Raw genomic sequence first — 12,821 nt, 5'->3', positions numbered from 1 at the left:
TAGAATTATGCTAAAATATCAGTAAAAATATGGATTCATCATCTTGCTTAAATTCTGGGCTTGCAGGAGCTCTTACAGATTGTTCTTGAGCCTTTATTAAAGATTCTAGTTGCTTTGCAAAGGCTGCCATTTGGTTCATTAGTAGGCTACTGCTCTCTGCTTGGTAGACTGAAGCGGTCTCTTTCCTTTTGATGTCGTAAGAGTTCGCGGTGTGCCACTGAAAGCTAGAAGAAGTCATCTTATCTATTAGTTTGTATGCATCATCTGGATCTTTTCTTATGAGGGACCCTCCTGCTGTGACATCAATTGTAGCCCTGGTAGTGATTGATAGGCCATTGTAAAAAATTTGTAGCTGTCTCCACGTCGGAAAATCATGATGAGGACATCTCCTCAAAAGCTCTCCAAATCGCTCCCATGCCTCAAATAAAGATTCAGCTTCATGTTGTTGGAAGCAACATATCTTCGTCATAAGGTTAGAGGACCTTGATGGAGGAAAGTACTTTCCCAAGAATTGTTGAGTAAGATCCTCCCAAGTTCTAATGGAATTGTCTGAGAGTAAGGAAATCCATGCATTCACCCTTTCAGATACTGAGAAGGGGAAAAGTCAGAGTCGAATAGCATCGTTGGAGACTCCATTGTACTTTATGGTGTCTGTCAATCGGAGAAACTTTGTTAGATGCAGATTGGGGTCTTCATTAGGCATGCCTCCAAACTGTATCGAGTTCTGGACCATGGTTATAAGTGTTGGTTTCAATTCAAAATTGTTGGCCTCCACATTTGGTGCTGCAATGCTTCCAGGAGTGCCTCTAGCAGTGGGTGTCATGTAATCTTGGATCAATCTCCTTCCCTTTGCCATTCTTTGCTCTCTCACTTCTTTTCTTTGTCTACAAATTGTTCTTTCAATCTCCGGATCAAATAAACAAGTTGTAGAGCACTTAGAACAAGTGAGCATACATTAAAAGAATTGTGAAATAATAATAAAAAATTAAGATAAAATAAAAACGAAAATTATAAAATATTAAAGAAAAAGTTAACAATAACCAAAACAAAATAAAATAAAACACAAATTGCTTAAATAAATTAAATTTGAGATTTTCTTAATATTGAAAAAGCAATCCCCGGCAACAGCACCAAAAACTTGTTCGGAGGGCAAGTGTACCCATTGAGAAGTAATACAGGGTTCTTAAATTAAGTTTCCGAAATATCATCCCACAAGGATTGTTTTCCAATTATTAAGAATTTCCTAATTCAATTGTTTAAGCTTCAAAGATACGAGATTAATTAAAAACAAGAATTTATAAAATCAATTATAAAACTAAGAGCAAGGAATACAATGCACGTCTTGGTTAAACTTATCGGAGAGGAACCTAGGGCATATGGGTTTTCTCTTCCAATCCTTTATGTTATTTTTCTATTTAACTCTAAATCTGATTTCCTTGTGATTACCAATCATTCATACGAATACTATTTATACCCAATGGTCATGTAATATTAATATTCTTTTCTCTAAATTAACATCCCCAATGGTCATGCAAGACATAAATTTAAGAAAGCTTAAGGAACCTATGAACTTGTTAATTTAATAACAATTAGAAGGAAAGATTGGTTTGGTCTACCTAATCCTTTGTCCCATTTTATCCTATAGTTTTATTAATTAACCGAGGTACGGTCGCCTCACGATATAATTAATTAGGATTAAGAAAGAAGCTCAATAGGATAAAATCTAATCACAAAGCGAAAATCAAATTTAGATTCAAACATCAAATCCCATAAATTCATGAACGATAGTTCCCATAGCCTTAGCTATGGACTTAGTTACTCATGCTAAAAAAAAGAACTAAAACAATCGTAAACAAAGTCATAAAGAAAAGAAATAGCAAAACTGGAGTGTGATGAGTTCCCAGTCTTCAATTACGGTCGCTTGAAGCTCCAAGTCCCACCAAGAGTGTGCCAAAGATTCCGTGCAAGAGAGACGAGATGAAATGTATCCCAGAGCAAAAGCCAGTGTAAAAATGGTTTTCCAATGGTGCAATCTAGCTGAAGTTCTGTATGAATCTCCTGTAAAAACCTGCATGTCTAAGGAAGGAACGCATTTCTCGCACAAAAGTGGGGTAAGGTAGAGAAGCAATGATATCAATTTTAGCCTTATCAACCTGAATACCCTGACTGGAGACTAAGTGACCCAAGACTATACCCTGTGTGACCAAAAAAATGACACTTCTCAAAATTTAACACAAGGTTAGTTTGGATGCACCTATGTAACACCTTAGATAAATTCTCTAGGCATGCATCAAATGAAGAACCATAGACAGTAAAATCATCCATAAACACCTCTATGCAACTCTCCAAAAGGTCAGAAAATATACTCACCATACACCTCTGAAAGGTGCCCAGAGCGTTGCACAAACCAAATGGCATCCTGGTGTAAGCAAATGTGCCAAATGGGCAGGTGAATGTGGTCTTGTGTTGGTCCTCTAGTGCAATATAAACCTACATGTATCCAGAAAATCCATCTAAAAAGCAATAATGGGATTTACCTGCTAGCCTCTCCAAAACCTGATCGATGAATGGAAGAGGGAAATGATCCTTGCGAGTAGCCTGGTTAAGTCTTCTGTAATCTACACAAACTCGCCAACTGTTTTGAACTCTGGTTGGAACCAACTCATCATTCTGGTTCTTCACCACAGTCATCCCAGTCTTCTTTGGAACCACCTGTACAGGACTAACCTACTTACTGTCAGAAATGGGATAAATTATACCTGCTACCAATATCTTTGTGACCTCCTTCTTCACAACATCTAAAATAGTAAGATTGAGTCATCTCTGTGGCTGTCTCACAAGTCGAAACTCATCCTCCAATAAAATTTGGTGCATACAAATAGCAGGACTAATCCCAGGAAGGTCAGCAAGAGTCCAACCAATGACCTTCCTATGATCTCTCAAAACCTACAGTAATCTCTCCTCTTGATCAGATTTGAGATCACTGATGATGGTTTATTTAGAGGTGTTTAAAAGATTTGTCGTAAATCCTCATCAAAATTTAAACAAATGAATGTAGTACTAGGGTAACCCTAGATTGTCTCCCATGAACATTGGTTATTAATCTTCATTAAACATGTTGAAGGCATTAATTGAACAAGCAATTAAAATGGGGGGTTTTGAGGTTTCAAATCAAAATAAAGAGCAATGAGCAAATGAGTTTAATTAATTCAAACAATAGAAAACAACAATCCTTAGTTCATCCATATAGATTCTATCATCATTCTACTCAAGAATTAACACTTATCCTCTCTCCCATGAATTAGGTTAATTTAACAAGCGAAAATCAACCTTATAGTCCTAACGAAATTACGTAATTTGTTAGGCTCTAATCTCTCATATAAGATTACGTAACCTTAGAATTAAACCTAGGCTTAAGCAATCCCTAGTTTAGAATTTCCTTAAAACGAATTAAGGTTAATTAAGCAATGTCCCCCTCATTCACCATTAATTCAATTCAAGAGGCTAGGAAGAAGTAATTTATGTAAAGAAAGGATTTGTATTATCATTAAAATCAAGGAACTCAAGAACCCATGTGAATTCACTAAGGATTACACAAACTTAGCCCTCTATGGAAATGTGGGTCAAAAACGCAGTTGGGAAATGCAGAAAACTCATTAACATTAATGTAAAAGCAAAAGAAATGAGAAAAGGGTTAGACTTATCCCAAACTTAAACTTTTGCTTGTCCTCAAGCAAACCAAAATTCAAGGACTTAAGTAAAAAGGGTTAGACTTATCCAAAAAATTTTCTCAAAATTTTTCTGTTCCAATCTTTCAACTCTAATATGCATTTCCTCCATTTCAAAATCATGGAGTCATTCAACAAAGAAAGCACACTCATATCAATCAATTTTATGCAAAGTCCCATACAAGTGAAACAAAAATTCAACAAGGTTCATCATACTTCACACAATGCAAAGAAATTATCTAGCTCACAAGGTGGTGTTTCACTCTTCACTCGTCAGTGTTTCAAGCTAGGTATTTTCCCTCAACACATGCAAATTGCTCTACCCTACCATATGCTTGCCCATATTCTCAATCTCTTTTGCCTTAATACAATGATTTACCTATCAAAAGGACTTGGTTGGTCACAAATAGGGATAGGTAAGGTTCAATTTGATCAAGGAGGGTCAAAAGCTCAGGTGGGTTTTCAAGATAAGGGAATCCTCTTGAGTGAGTGAATACAACAATTAGAATGAAATGCATCAAATGAGGTAGCCTAAGAGGTTCAAGCATTTTTCATGTTGTTTTTCATCATTTTTCATTATGTGAAGATCTCTTCAATCTCATGGACCTTGCTTCATTTTATTTTCTTTCCTTTTTCATTCTCTCTTTTATGATTTCTTGGACTTTGGCAACCACTCTTTTCCTTCAAATTTGAGCTTTTATATATATATATATATATATATTTGACATGTATTAGTAACATGTATGATGTCTACCACCCCAAACTTGAGAGGTTGCTTGTCCTCAAGCAACTACCGTCAAAATCAACATCCCAAACTTAATGTTTGCAACACAGAAAAATTAGGTGCAAGAAAAATTGTTTGGGCAAACTAAATTTGGCAAAGGAAAGGAATGTAATGCAATAAGGTGCAAAGGTGGGCAATGGTGAGTGGTTGTGTGTGTGTGTAAAGGAGGCCTCAATCATCTAGATAAAAAAATTGCATAATGCATATTAAATTAAGAAGCAGGGAAAGTTCTAGAGAATAGATGCAAAATTACATGAAGCATACACACAGAAAGGAAATTAGGGGCTCAATTCTCTACCATGGTAAAAATGGTGATAATTACTTAACATCATGTGAGGATAATTCACCTTGAAGAAAAGATATTCAGCATGGCATGGAGAGAAAACTATTTACAAAAGTGGAGTGTGTTCATAAATTGAATGAAAATTGCAATGAGAGTCTAAGATTGGAATTACAAAATTGGGTTCAATCAAAAAGAAAAAGAATAAAAATATATTTTTGTATTTTAATGTATAATTGTGTAGGAAAAATGAGGTTAAGAGTATATGAAATAGAGGCAAAGAACTTCACCCCCCCTTTCATGAATGATAGTGCCTCAACTCATGGGCAAAAAAAAAAATGATGCTCCTCTTGATGGAACTGAGGGCATTCTCTGCACAGAGACAATAAATTCAGCACCAGCAGAATAAAATAACTCAAACTCAGATAATATATATAAATAGCATGAAAGAGTTAAGTTGTTGTTCAGAGTAGAAGCAGTAAAGGGAAGTTAAAGGCAGGGAAAATAAAAAGAAAAGTGTACTAATTACAGGGAAATTGGCAGAAAAAATATGTACAATGAAAGAGAAGGTTAAATAAATAACAGAAATAAAAGTGTCAGACTATATTGCATCCTCATCAGCGTTGGAAGAGAGGTCATCATCATCAGCTGCATCCATATCAGTGTCTTCATCATCCTGCCCCTCTGCTGCAACTGGGTCTGGTACTGGCTCACCCTCAGAGCTACTATCTTCCTCTTCCTCCTCCTCTTCTGCTGTAGGTGTGAAAGGTGGAAGATCATTCTGAACTGCTGCTCGAAGATAAGGGGCTGGGAAGGTGGGGGCATAGTAGATCTGGTCAGCAGTTATTCCTATCTTCTTCCCTATGTTGAGTAACATGGTCTCTACAAGGGTCAGAGCAGCCTTCTGACCAGCATGTATAGCATCTTGTCGCAAAGCTATTTCCTTCAGCTAGTCTTTCATTTTAGAAGGAAGGCCTTTCTTCCCTGCAACTTGGGGAGGTATCTCTGGGGCTGAGCTCTTCTTAGCTTTAAACAGCTCCTTCACCATAGCTGTGGTGATGCAGGGAGCTGCTCTGATTTTCTGCTGATACTCCCCAAAGTCAACTCCAGCATCCTGGCAGAGCATAGTAATGATGGAGGGAAAACCCATGGAGTCCTTCTTCCTAGCTAGGATCTCCATGATGGCATTGTTGATAACATCGCCAACATGGATGGGCATCCCTGTCATGATGGCATAAACTAGCTCTGCCCTCTTCACTGCCAAGGTAGATGAGTGCATGACTGGCATGAAGGAGCTAAGGATGAAGATGCTCCAGACTTTGGCAGGTGGAAGGAGGTGCTTTGTAGTTAGGTTCTTAGGCTGGAGCTTCATGTCAAACTCCCAGTTCTCTCCAGCCTTGCATATTGCTTGAAGGATTGGCTTGTAGTCCTTCTCCTCCAAGTAGCTGAAAATAGTGTAGTCCAGCTGTCCAGGCCTCTTTTCAGGAAGAGGGATGTTGAGGATCCTCTGGATGTTGGCAGGGTTGAAGTCTATAACCTTGCCTCTGACCATGGAATGCCTATAGGGGAAATCATCTCCCTTAACCCTGAAGGCATTTGCATAGAACTCTTGGGTGATGTCCTTCCACCCATGCCCAACACATGTGGTGAACAAATCCCACCCCCTTTTCTGGATTTCCTGCTCAAATTGAGGGTAGGTCCCTTTTTGCAGGTCAAAATTCCTGTCCTACACAATGTGTCGCCTGAGAATATTGGCTTTGAAGAAATTCTCATGGGCCAGGGACCGAAATCTGGGATCATGTGCAGGCTGAAGCCTAGATGAAGAGGCAGCTGTCTTGGCTCTCTTGGCTCTGGGTGCGTTCTTTCTGGGAGTGTTTGCCATTAATCTGCACATAGAAAAAGGGATAAATGAGTGATAGTGCATAATTAACCCTGTAGCAAGAATTTCACACCATTTGGAAATGAAGGAGAGAAAATGCAGGCAATTTACAGCATTGCTGCAGCAGAAAGTGGCTAATATGATGAATGAAAGCAGTTACTTTGGCAGTAAAGCATGACAGAATGCAGAGGTACTATGTGGATATAATTTCACAGCAAATGTGCAGAAATCAGAGAAAATTAAGACAAATCAGAGGAGTTCTGCATGCAAAAGTAACTACTATGCTAGTTGGTAGTAACTACTTTGACAGTGAAAGATCAGACAATTAAACATATGCAGAGTGATCATTATGTGTGAATTATGTCAGTTTTTGCAATATTGAAATGATAAAAGTGACCACTATGAAAGTGGACACTTTCAGTGAAGTTCAGCAGCAAGAAAATAAAATATAGACACATACACTTGCAAATTCAAGCAACAAATTAGGTTCAGTAAAGTGACCACTATGTGTTATAGGTAGCTACTATGACAGCAATAACAGTTCCAAAATAAAATCCATAATCCATGTGTTTAAAATGCAGAACAGCAAATGTCATGTAATGAATTATGGTCATCAAAAGAGGTTCATTTGATGGTCTGGAAAATTTATACACAGTGTGCATTTGGATCCAATCAAATGAGTTCTCAACTTCTGAATTAGGCTGTGAAAATGCAGAGAGCATATATAAAATGCAGAGGATGAATTCCACTAGATCAGCTAAGGTAAAAAGCATGTGCAGCAAAATGGGTCTAATTTCAAATCAAATTTCTAGAATTCAGAGCAAGTAGTAAGGGAAAATGCAGTTACATGGTAGTGCAACTGAATCAGATCAGGAATGCGTGTATGAAATGAGCAGACACAATATATTCACAGAGAGTAGTTACTATGAATATTGATAGCAACTAAACAAGTTGTAGAGCACTTAGAATCAAATAAACAAGTTGTAGAGCACTTAGAACGAGTGAGCATACATTAAAAGAAATTATGATTATGCTGATGTGAGTTGTTCCCCCATCTCAAATTTGGATGGTTTCTCTAGCCTGAGTTGTACCTATTGGAAGATAGATCCCAATTGGGTTGTTGCTGCGAATGCTGAAAACGAAACTTACGAGTATAAATATTTGTAACACAAGCTTGAGGATTACCTTCAGAGTGTCAAACTCTTGCAGTGTAGGGCAGTTATCAGTATAATAGTCTGTAGCTGAACAAATGCCACACAGCATGGCTGGAATGGCTGGTGGAGGAGCTGAAGATGCAGTAGCACTTCTCTGCATAGAAGTCGATTGCTTCAACATGGATGTTAATTCATCAAGCTTGTGTTCCAGATTACTAGATTCAGCAACTTGGATTTCATTTACACTTCTGGTAACACAAGAATTTTGCCTTGTTGCAAATTGTTAAGAATTGGCAGCCATGTTGTCAATCAAATTGGGGGTTGCAACTGGAGTCTTATCTACCAATGCCCCTTCACTCGCAGCGTCTATCATGCTTCTATCCATGGGATGAGCAATTAATCACTTATTTGATGGTGAGGGCAGCTAGCACACAATCTCTTGAATCTTTCTCAATATTCATAGTGTTTCTCTTTAAAGCTGTCTTATCCCACAAATTTCTTTCCTTATAGATGCAGCTCTTGATGCTGGGAAGAATTTCTCCAGGAAAAGTCTCTTCAAGTTGTCCCAACTGGTAATAGATCCAGAAGGAAGATAGTAAAGCCAATCCTTGGCAGCATCCATCAGAGAGAATGGGAAGGCCTTCAATTTGACATGTTCTTCAGGTACATCTTGTGGACTCATGGTCGAACAAACTATGTGGAACTCCTTGATATGCTTGTGTGGATCTTTACCTGCAAGGCCATGAAATCTAGGCAACAAGTGTATTAGTCCGATTGTAAGAACAAAAGGAGCAGCAATGTTAGGATACTGTATGCATAGAGTTTGCTAAGTTATGTCAGGTGCAGTGTCACAAAATTAAAGAACTAACTAGCAAGTGTACTAGGTAGTTGTAGCAACTAATACAATTTAGAAATCAATATGAGCCCCAAGTATCGTCCTTAGGGATTAGGTCTATCAATTACCACTTCACAAATCAATAACTAGTTGAGCTAAACGAATTTGACTAGATTTCATGGCAGAAATCTAAAAACAATAAAGTACAGAAATCTAAAAATTACAGCAAAACAGAATACGAATTTTGTATAAATGCAAAATAACTACTTGATAAAATACAAAATATATCAGAAATCAGATTCAAACAACTACAGAATTAACTATTCAATAGATTGCAAATAGAAAAATTCTAAATGTAATCTAATAATAGAAGAAACTTTAAAGAAAATAAATGCTCAATCTAATTACTTTCTTATTACTAATGATATTGAAAACAATATTCCCCGGCAACGGCGCCAAAAACTTGTCACCTTCAAAACAGAAGTAAATTTGACTAGCAAGTGTACTAGTGTTTTTGTAGCAAGTTATAAAAAATGATAGAACTGTGTTTGAGTCCCAAATATCATCCTCAAGGAATAAAGTACTCAATTATCACTTCATAAGTCCACAATTAGTTGAGCTTCACGACTCAGATGGATTTTGGAGATAAAAGTGACAGATATTAAAATCAGAAAGGAAAATAGAACAATGAACATGCAATTATGTGATTAACAAATGTAGAGAACATAGCTAGGGAGTTGTTTTACCAAAACTTCAGTGTTGAATCAATAAAATTCTGAACATTCAAGTAATTAGAAGGAATGACAATTAGTTTCACGTTATTTTAATCAAAGGTTAATTCCTTAACTCAATGAATCTAACATTCAATTAAATCACTCTAATTTCTTAGATCTGGTTCAACTAAATGTTGCTTTAAGTGTTAGAAACTAGAAGATTGCAAGATTAAGTTATCTTATCCCTAAGAAATCTATAATCCTGGTAATTGATTTAGATATGAGAAACAAGTTCAATTTCCATTGATAAGAGTTTCTCTATAATTAGCTAATCAAACTTCCATTCAATCACTACGTAAAATGCAGAATCAATCACTTAATCCATTCAAATACTCAAAATCTAGATCCAGAATCGATTCAACACATTCGTTTTGGATTCACAATCTCTAACTATGAAAGGTTCAAGTAGCCATTACAACAGAAAAAAAGAAGAGGAGAATGAACGCAGAAGAAGAATCTTCAACCGATCTTCAATCTGATTCCTCTAGGTTGAAGTTCGATGTTCATCCCCAATCGCTTTCTCAGACTCTCTCCACACCAAAAAACTAAATGGAAATGAAAAATGAACAAAAGATCCAAAATTTTGAGCTTTTCGGCAATTTATAGGTTTCTCGCCATCTACACGTTACTACTCTTCTTCACTAAAATAGCAACGCAAAAGCTTATCTGGTGTTCTCTGAGACTGGAACAATTACTTTCCTTCATAAAAGTGGCAACGCTGGGAGTCAAGATGTGCGCGTGTTCACTTTCATGAGCAAAAGTGGCCACGCGCAACTTGTATGGCTTCATGTCTCTCTAGAACAATCACTCTTGTTGACGAGAGTGATAACGCACTCCTCGCTCTGATTGAAGCTTCTCTGGATCATTCACTTTCATCAGTGAAAGTGGTAACGCGCATCTCTACTGTGAATAAAGTTCTTCTAGAACGTTCACTTTATTAGTGAAAGTGACAACGCGCATTTAGCTATGATTGGAGCTTGTCTGGAACATTCACTCTCAGTAGCGAAAGTGGTCACGCGCATCTGTGCTCTGCTGAAAAACTCTTTGGAACAATAACTCTTGTTGACAAGAGTGATCACGCACAGATTCCCTTTCACTTTTAAGCTCTGGATCAATCACTTTCACTAGCGATAGTGATCACGCCCAGGTCAAACTCCATTAAACCTTGTTCCTTGCATCCAGTTTTGCTACTTTTCTTCTATCCTTCCCTTGATCTTCCATCTTCATGAATTTTGCTCAGAGTTTCCTACAAAAACATGATTGAATTATTAATTTCTACATAGAAAATTCATAAATGCTAAAATAACTATGCACTTAAATAAAACCTTTAATCATTCTACTTTTATGAGTTTTTCTACTTTTTCCGACATATTTTCTTTATCAAATGTATTAAAACTACAGTAAAATACTACTAAAAATATGGATTCATCAAGTCGTCCCCAATCTCCCTCTCTAACTATCCTAAGGTGTGGAAATAAAAAGAAAAGAAAAAATGGCAAAAGGCTTCCAATTTTGAACTCTTAACTTTTACTTCCAATGTTTTTCTCGCCTTTTCCACTTCCATACTTTAATCTCTAAGGATTATAGCATGAAAGGTCTTCTAGAAGCTTCTATAACTAAAATAAGAACTCAAATCATCTAAAGTTGACAATCAGAAGTGATTTTTAAAATTCTGTTATTTTGCGTAGCCACTCTCAGCACTTAAAGGGTCCACGCGCATATGTTTTGTGCAAATAAGCCTTGTGCGTGGCTACTTTAAGTGACCAGAGTGTCCACGCACAGCTTTGAGTGGCTACTTTCAGTACTTTGAGTAGACATTCTCTTCTGCGCGTGGCTACTCTCAGCACTTAGAGTAGACACTCTCTGCATGTGGCTACTCTCAGCAATTAGAGTGGACACTCAATTCTGCCCATGGCTACTCTCAGCACTTAGAGTAGACACTCTCTTCTGCACGTGGCTACTCTCATTACTTAGAATGGAAACTTTATTTGATCTTCATGGGTTTTCATCTTCAAAGTGTTAACTCTATGCACCCTAAAGTGGCTACGCCCAACACATAACACTTGATTTTTCATCTTTTAAGCTCATGTCCTCTACTTCCTTCAGTTCAATCTTCAACTCAACCATCTTCAACTCAAGCTTTTGCACGAAGTTAAGTCTTTTTCAATTCCTTTAATGTTCTTTCATTGTCAGCCATTTTTTCAAGTTCAAAATCAAAGAATGTGATGAAGAGTAGATAGATGAAGGAGATGAAAGTTCCTCAAAGTGTTTAGAATTATGTCTATGTATTCTAATGTTACTATGAAATGTCCTATCTATCTCTTGATCTAGTGGATACAAATCTCCAGGATTTGATCTAGTCATGCATTAGAAATTAACTACGAGAAGTGAAAAGAAGTAAACTATATAGAGTAACAAAAATGCAGAATGTGTATATGACAATTATGCAAAAAAATTGATGTCTAAGTGAACTAAAATGAGGCAAAGATGCTAAGTAATAAAGAGCAGAAATATTGCAAGCAGGTGTGAAGAAATATGGAGTATTAAACTACGAATTCTGCAGAATAATGCAGCAAAACAGCGCAAGGATGCAGAAAAATTCAAAAATGCAGAATAGTAAAACTAAAAACATAGAAAGTAATACCTAAAAGTAGCAAAAAATAGCAGAAATATGTACCTAAATGCAGAACTACTCTATCTATTTTGAAGCTATATCAATGCTAATATATTCACAATGCAGAAAATTCAAAAACTGAACACTAAAACAGAGTGTTTAACAAATTCAATGCAAAAATTATCATCAAACTCTCCGGCAATGGCACCAATTTGATGATTGCTCAGATTGCATAAAGATTTGTCACCAATCTTCATCAAAATATACAGAAAATTTATGTAGTCTAGGATGCAAGCCTAGGTTGTCTCTGATAACTTAGGTTGAAAATGTGCATTAAATAAGTTATAAACATTCACTATGAAAGCAATTAAAAAAAAGGGTTTTGTTTGATTTTCAGATTTAATGTAAAAAGTAATCAATGAAATTGTCAAATTCAATCAATAAGATGTAGCAATCTTTAGTTCATTCATGTGATTCTATCCCTATTCCTCTCAACATTTAACACTCTTCCTCTTCTTTTCAATTAGGTTAATTCAACAAGCAAGAATCAACCTTAAAATTCTATACAAATTTAAGCAAATATGCAACCTTAGAAATTAACTCAGAATTAAGCAACCAAAGTTAAAAATCTCATTAAAACAAATTAGGGTTAATTAAGCAATGTCTCCCTTATTCAACCATTTTTTCAATTCAAAGGATTGGGAAAAAGAAATTCATGAAGGAAAAGGAATTGTATTAACATTCATAACCCAGGAATTCAAGAATCCAATTGAA

At 36.5% G+C, this 12,821-nt stretch overlaps 1 non-coding gene across 1 annotated transcript; it reads left to right on the top strand.

The window, feature by feature from the left end:
• The first annotated feature begins 368 nt into the window (after positions 1-368).
• LOC113860502 lies at positions 369-475 on the top strand. The gene has a single exon (XR_003503954.1). It is a non-coding gene; the product is annotated as a small nucleolar RNA R71 (small nucleolar RNA).
• Positions 476-12,821: the final 12,346 nt, after the last annotated feature.

Source organism: Abrus precatorius, unplaced genomic scaffold, assembly GCF_003935025.1.
Source record: "Abrus precatorius isolate BTA unplaced genomic scaffold, Abrus_2018 Scaffold2, whole genome shotgun sequence".
NCBI classification, from domain to species: Eukaryota; Viridiplantae; Streptophyta; class Magnoliopsida; order Fabales; family Fabaceae; genus Abrus; species Abrus precatorius.
Note: the sequence above shows the minus strand (reverse complement) of the source record. Positions and strands in the feature narration are given on the sequence as shown.